The sequence below is a fragment of the Humulus lupulus genome, chromosome 5, assembly GCF_963169125.1.
Source record: "Humulus lupulus chromosome 5, drHumLupu1.1, whole genome shotgun sequence".
Classification (NCBI taxonomy): Eukaryota; Viridiplantae; Streptophyta; class Magnoliopsida; order Rosales; family Cannabaceae; genus Humulus; species Humulus lupulus.
Window position 1 is genome coordinate 100,824,430 of NC_084797.1, and position 6,117 is coordinate 100,830,546.

General features: G+C 39.4%; 1 non-coding gene across 1 annotated transcript; it reads right to left on the bottom strand.

Annotated features, from left to right (window-relative positions):
• Window positions 1-623: 623 nt before the first annotated feature.
• On the bottom strand, window positions 624-730 carry LOC133780915 (small nucleolar RNA R71). Its single transcript, XR_009869721.1, has one exon. It is a non-coding gene; the product is annotated as a small nucleolar RNA R71 (small nucleolar RNA).
• Between the last annotated feature and the right edge of the window lie 5,387 nt (window positions 731-6,117).

Sequence of the window (6,117 nt, forward strand, 5' to 3'; positions counted from 1 at the left end):
GATTTTAATTTCTCTTGTTCTAATCTATTTAGTTGCTTAATATATCTGTCTCAGGTGAATTGTGTTATATGCGTAGCAGAAGAGGAGCAGACAATCTTGTTCCTTTGAAACCTGAGATTGAAAAGTCCTGCAAGCAAAACAGAAAGAACAAGAGGGAGGCCCAGAAATCTGTGAAGATGGCACAGAATGATGGGGATGGCAGGAATGCTTTAATTCCTGGAATTGTATAAGGGGGTCAGGCTCAGAACAATGCTGAGAGGAGCCTGAGAGATTATGTACTACCCACTCTGACGGGAGTACAAAATAGTATACGCCCACCAGCTGTAGAGGCTAACAATTTTGAAATCAAGCCAGCTATTCTACAAATGGTGCAATCCTCTGTTCAATTTAATGGGTTGCCTTCAGAAGATCCTCACACCCATTTGTCTAATTTTTTGGAGCTGTGTGGAACTTTTAGATACAATGGGGTGAGTGATGACGCAATTAAGCTTAGACTTTTCCCATTTTCTCTGAGGGACAGAGCTAAAAGTTGGCTGAACTCATTGCAACCAAACTCTATTATCACCTGGCAAGATCTAGCTCAGAAGTTTTTGTCAAAATTCTTCCCTCCGTTCAAAGCTGCTAAATTAAGGGGAGAGATCAATAATTTTTGCCAGAATGATGGAGAGTCATTGTATGAAGCTTGGGAACGGTTCAAGGAACTCTTGAGAAGATGTCCTCATCATGGCATTGAGCAGTGGATGCTAGTACAGAATTTTTATAATGGTTTATGTCCTACTACCAGAACCATTATTGATGCTGCAGCAGGTGGTACTTTTATGAGCAAGAGTGCAACTGGTGCTTATGAGCTGCTGGAGGACATGGCCACCAATAATCATCAGTGGTCTGAGGAAAGATCATCGGGGGTCAGAAAGGTAGCTGGGGTGCATGAGCTGGATGCAATTACTGCTCTAACAGCACAAGTGGCCTCCTTGACAAAACAGTTACAACAGAGCACTGTATCTGCTAATGCGATTCAAATGGCAGCCAGGTGTGAAATCTGTGGTGGTCCTCACTTTTTTTATCAGTGTCCTACCAATATTAATAATAACATTCCGATGGATCAAGCTCAGGTTCAAGCGATGGGAAACTTTCATAGGCCAGTTAATAATCCATTCACCAATACTTACAATCCTGGGTGGCGAAATCATCCTAATTTTTTTTGGAGGAATAATCAAGGCCAGCAACCTCAATTTTAGGGTCAATTTCATAATAATATGCCTCAGCCACCAATGCATCAAGGCTCTTCATCACAACAGCCTAGGCCTCAACAGTCAATGAATCAAGCTCCACCTGAAAGGCCTAATGAATTGCAAGTTGCATTATTGACTCTCACCAGCACTCAAACACAGTTTATGACAGAAACTCGCTCTTCCATCAGGAATCTTGAGATGCAAGTTGGTCAATTGGCAAATATGTTACAAAGTAGGCCTCAAGGAAATTTTCCAAGAAATACAGAGGTGAATCCTAAAGAGCAGTGCAATGCAATCTCTTTGAGGAGTGGGAAGAAGTTGGAAGAGCCAATCAAGAAGTCTATACCTGCACCAAAAGTTGAAGTTGAGAACGAAGGTAAGGTAGAAGAAGAGGTTATTGAAGACCTTGAGAGGAATCAGTCACCAGTGAGTTATGAGCACCACATCAAGATTCCATATCCTCAGCGACTTCAAAAGAAGACACTTGACAAACAATTTTCGAAGTTTCTAGATATTTTTCGAAAACTTCAAATTAACATACCTTTTGCCGAGGCACTTGAACAAATGCCAAGTTATGTGAAGTTTATGAAGGAAATACTGTCCAAGAAGAGGAAGATGGAGGATTATGAGACAGTGGCACTCACTGAAGAGTGCAGCGCCATTCTGCAAAGGAAGCTTCCTCAGAAACTAAGAGATCCTGGGAGTTTCACAATACCCTGCACTATTGGGAATTTTGAGAGCATGAATGCTCTATGTGATTTGGGGGCGAGCATTAATCTAATGCCGCTTTCTGTGTTCAGAAGATTGAAGCTTGGGGAAGCAAAACCTACAACAGTGACTCTTCAGTAGGCAGACAGATCAATAGCACATCCTCGGGGTATTATTGAAGATGTTTTGGTAAAAGTGGACAAGTTCATCTTCCCGGCACACTTTATTGTACTTGATATGGAGAAGGATGCCAACGTCCCAATCATTCTTGGAAGACCATTCTTAGCCACAGGACGAGCCTTAATCGACTTACAAAAGGGGGAGTTAAGGTTGCGAGTCCAAAATGAGGAAATAAGTTTTAATGTTTTTACAGCAACTGAAATTCCTACCTGTTGTAGAGTTGATGTGGTGAATGATTGTCAAGATTCAATTGGTAAAAAGAAGAAGAAGACCAAAGAACGATTTCGAACAGTTCGACGTCGTATGAAAAGATTATTGTGTGGCAAGTTTGAAGGTTTCGATGACATTGGGGATAGTTTCAATATTCTCAACAGTAGAAGGGAATCCCCCTCGTATGACACGATGGCTCTCAAGGATGCAAGGGGTGGACTTGACCCAAGTTAAAGGTGTAGAGAGTTCATTGTCCGGCTAAAAGACGTTAAAGACAGCGCTTTGAGGAGGCATTTCTCAGTTTTAATTTTTATTTTTGTATTTGTTTGGTTTGGAACAATGTTTAGGAAATTTGTTTTATTTGTCATTTTTATTTTAATGTATTGTATGAACCGTGAAAATCGTGAAAAAAATAAAAAAATAAAAAGAGGGCTGTTGAAGTCAGGTCTGGAGTAAGAGCCGCGACCTTCTCTAGAGAGTCGCGACCCTTACCATTTTACGAGACGGTGATTTCGGAAAAAAAAAAGTCAAGAGCCGTGACCTTCTCTAGAGAGTCGCGGCACTTGAGACTCTTCCTGATTTTAAAGGGTCGCGACCCAACGACCCAAAACCCCACCTTCCCACCTTCTTCTCCGACTAAAACTCTTCCACACCTCCCCCATACCTCCATAACCACCATAAACCCTCCTCCTAACCCTCTTCCACCCCTATCTATCCAAAACCTCCATTTTTTTCCTCTTTTTCTCTCCATATTTAAAGAATCAATCATACAATCCCTAATTTCATCCCCAATCCGAAAATACTCAATTATTGGCCTTGGATTTTCAATGTTCTTCATGCAAATGGGATATAGGCGTTTGGGCTTCCAATTTCATCGTTAAGGGTATGTGATTCTTGCTTTTTCTTGTGAAATATTTGGGAGATTGGATTTAATTTCTGAAATTTTGGGGGCGTTTTGCTATTGGGTTGTGGAAAAGTTCATTATTGGGTGTGATTTCTTGAAATTTCTTGGCTGCCAAAGGCTTGTGGTTGATTTCCATTGCTTGTTGAGTGTTTTTGATATTTTGGAAAGTCAAGCATTTAAGGGGAGGTGCTGTCCGATTTTCTAATGATTAAATGTCTTCAAGGAGAGCTCAAACTAGGGCCGCTTCTCGCCCATCCTCTTCAAGGCAGCCACCACCGGATTATGATGTTGATAAATTTAAAAATAAGGACGCTACCTTGTACTACAAAAAGTTGTTTGGGAGGTCAGTAATTCCCGAATGAGGCATTGAATTTCAAGAGGAGCCTTTTGTGGATCCCACTATGGAAGCTATTCGGGTTGAGATCATTCGAAGAGGTTGGGAAAAGTTTGTACACAAGAAGCCCATCAAGCCAAATTTGTCCTTGTTGTATGAATTTTATGCCAATTTCACTCAAAGGGGTGATTCGGAAAAGGTATTTGTACGTGGCGTAGAGGTACCTTTTTCATCTGAAGAAATTAATGCATTATATGGGTTGCCAAATTTTCGGTTGTTTATTGATGAAGACTTGAATATGTTGATTAATGAAGACAAGCTCACTTGGCGGGAAATAGCTGATACAGTTGCATATGAAGGGGCGGAGTGGATCATGGTTGGATCTTATGAGAAGAGTTTATGGAGATGAAAATTGGCTCCTAATGCTAGAGCTTAGGCCCATTTTGTGAGTACAAAGTTGTTTCCTAACTCTCATATGTCTGATTTTGGTCGGGAGCGCCTTCGATGTGTGTATGGTATCATGAAACAAATCAACATTGATGTGGGACGTTTGGTACACCAGAGCATAGCTGATTTGTCTCGTTTGACAACATCTTCTGGTCTGGGGCTTGGTTCCGTGATTACTGATTTATGCCGCAAGTACAATGTTCCTGAGAATCAATATGATGCCCTCGGACAAATCCAAGGCCCAATAACTCAGAATTATGTGAGCAAGTTTCCGGAGCCCATTTCTCATCCTTTGCCTGCTGAAGCTCGCCCTAAAAGGGCCAGATGCACTCCAGATGTTGTGCAAGAAGAAGAAGAAGCTGTCAATATGGAGTTGGGTGTGCAAGGAGAAGCGGGAGGTAGTGCACCAGCGGCTCCTGTGTCTGGTGAGAGTAGTGGACCTGATCCTTACATCCGTTATCTCATTGCTCAAAATCAGTATATGATTTATGCCCAGCGAGGCCTTAGTGACCATTACAATAAATTCATGGAGATGAGGCATGAGGATGAGCGTATTCAAGTGGATCAGTTGAATGATCTCGTCCAGCGGCTTGTGGTGAGTCAGGATGTGGAGAACTTTTTCCCATATCCTACGCAGTACTCTCCATACTAGTGGCCACCACCGCCACCTCCTCCGCCATACTGATGTGGCGTCAGGTAAGTTCTCTTCCTTTGTTCTTTTCTTTATCACATTGGGGACAATGTGCATCTTATGTTTGGGGGGGAGCTTATTTTGTTTTATTTTTATTTTTGTGCGTTGTTTAGTTTAGTTTTTAGTTTCTTGTGTTATTTTCTGTTGTTTGTTTAGTGTAATTGTTAAACCATCATTCTTGTCTGTTGTTGCTTTGTCTTTGCTCGTGAAAAGGAAATTGAATTCAACTGTTTGCTTGGTTCAATTGTTTGAGAGTTTAATTTAATGGTTGTGTGAGAAATTTTTAATATGTTTTGAAAATGCAACATTTTGGATTTTATTATATATGTTTGACTAGGGTTGGTGGTATGACAATTTGAATTTGATAGAACTTGCATTATTTAGCCTTTGAGGCGAAATCCTTGATGACATGTGTTTTGAAAAGTGATTTAGGCAATTTTATTGGATCGATTGTGCTTTTCAAGCCAACCTTGATTTAATTTTCCCTAGATACCCTCTTTGAGCCTAAAAGTCGACCTTTTATTGTTAAACACTTGTTTTGAGCTTAACCAAATACTTTATTATTTTTCAGCTCCTAGATTTGTACCATGAGCTTATAAAATATAAAAGGGGATTGATTTATAATGGGTATTACTCTTGTGTATTGGTGTTGGCAATAGAAAAAAAAATTCAAGAAAAGATTGAGAAAGAAAAAAAAATAAATAAAAAAAAGAGAGATTTGAGAGAAACTACTTTTCTTTTGATGTCCCCATTAAAATGCATAAGTTTGGGGGAAAGGTAGTATATAATAATAAAAAAAAAACTCTCTAGTGTTTAAATTTCTCAATCTTTGGAAATAAAGAGGATTTTTGGGTTGTGTTAAATTGTGTTGTGAATATGAAGATTGGGTGTAAAGTTTATATGCTTATGGTAATGTTGAGCCTAAATGACAATTTCATCTACCCTTGCCTAAGCCTAACGCTATAACTCATGAAAGTCCTTTTGATTTCAAAACACGTGTTATTGACATTAGTGGAGAAGGTTAAGTAATGCAAGCATATTGAAAAATTGGTTTGTGGAATTGTCTGGAATGAGTTGAGCATATATGATAGAGTCCAAGTGTTGTAGTCATTTTCGTGATATATTATTGATTTCCCTAATTGAACTTTAAGGCAATTGAGCTGAAATTCTGGTTATTATTATTGCAATTGAGATTTCATGAGTTTTGGCAAAGCAGTGTAGATGGTAATGATGGTTTAGCTTGTTCGTTTTGTGTTTGTTTCTTTTTGTTAGTTTAACTTGGTCTTTACTCGAGGGCGAGTAAAGGTTAAGTTTGGGGGAATTTGTTAGGTTTATTTCTAGGTTGTTTTTTAGTCTAGTTTAAGGTTTATTTTTATTGTTTTTATGTTTTGTTGTTCGGTTTTACGCTTGT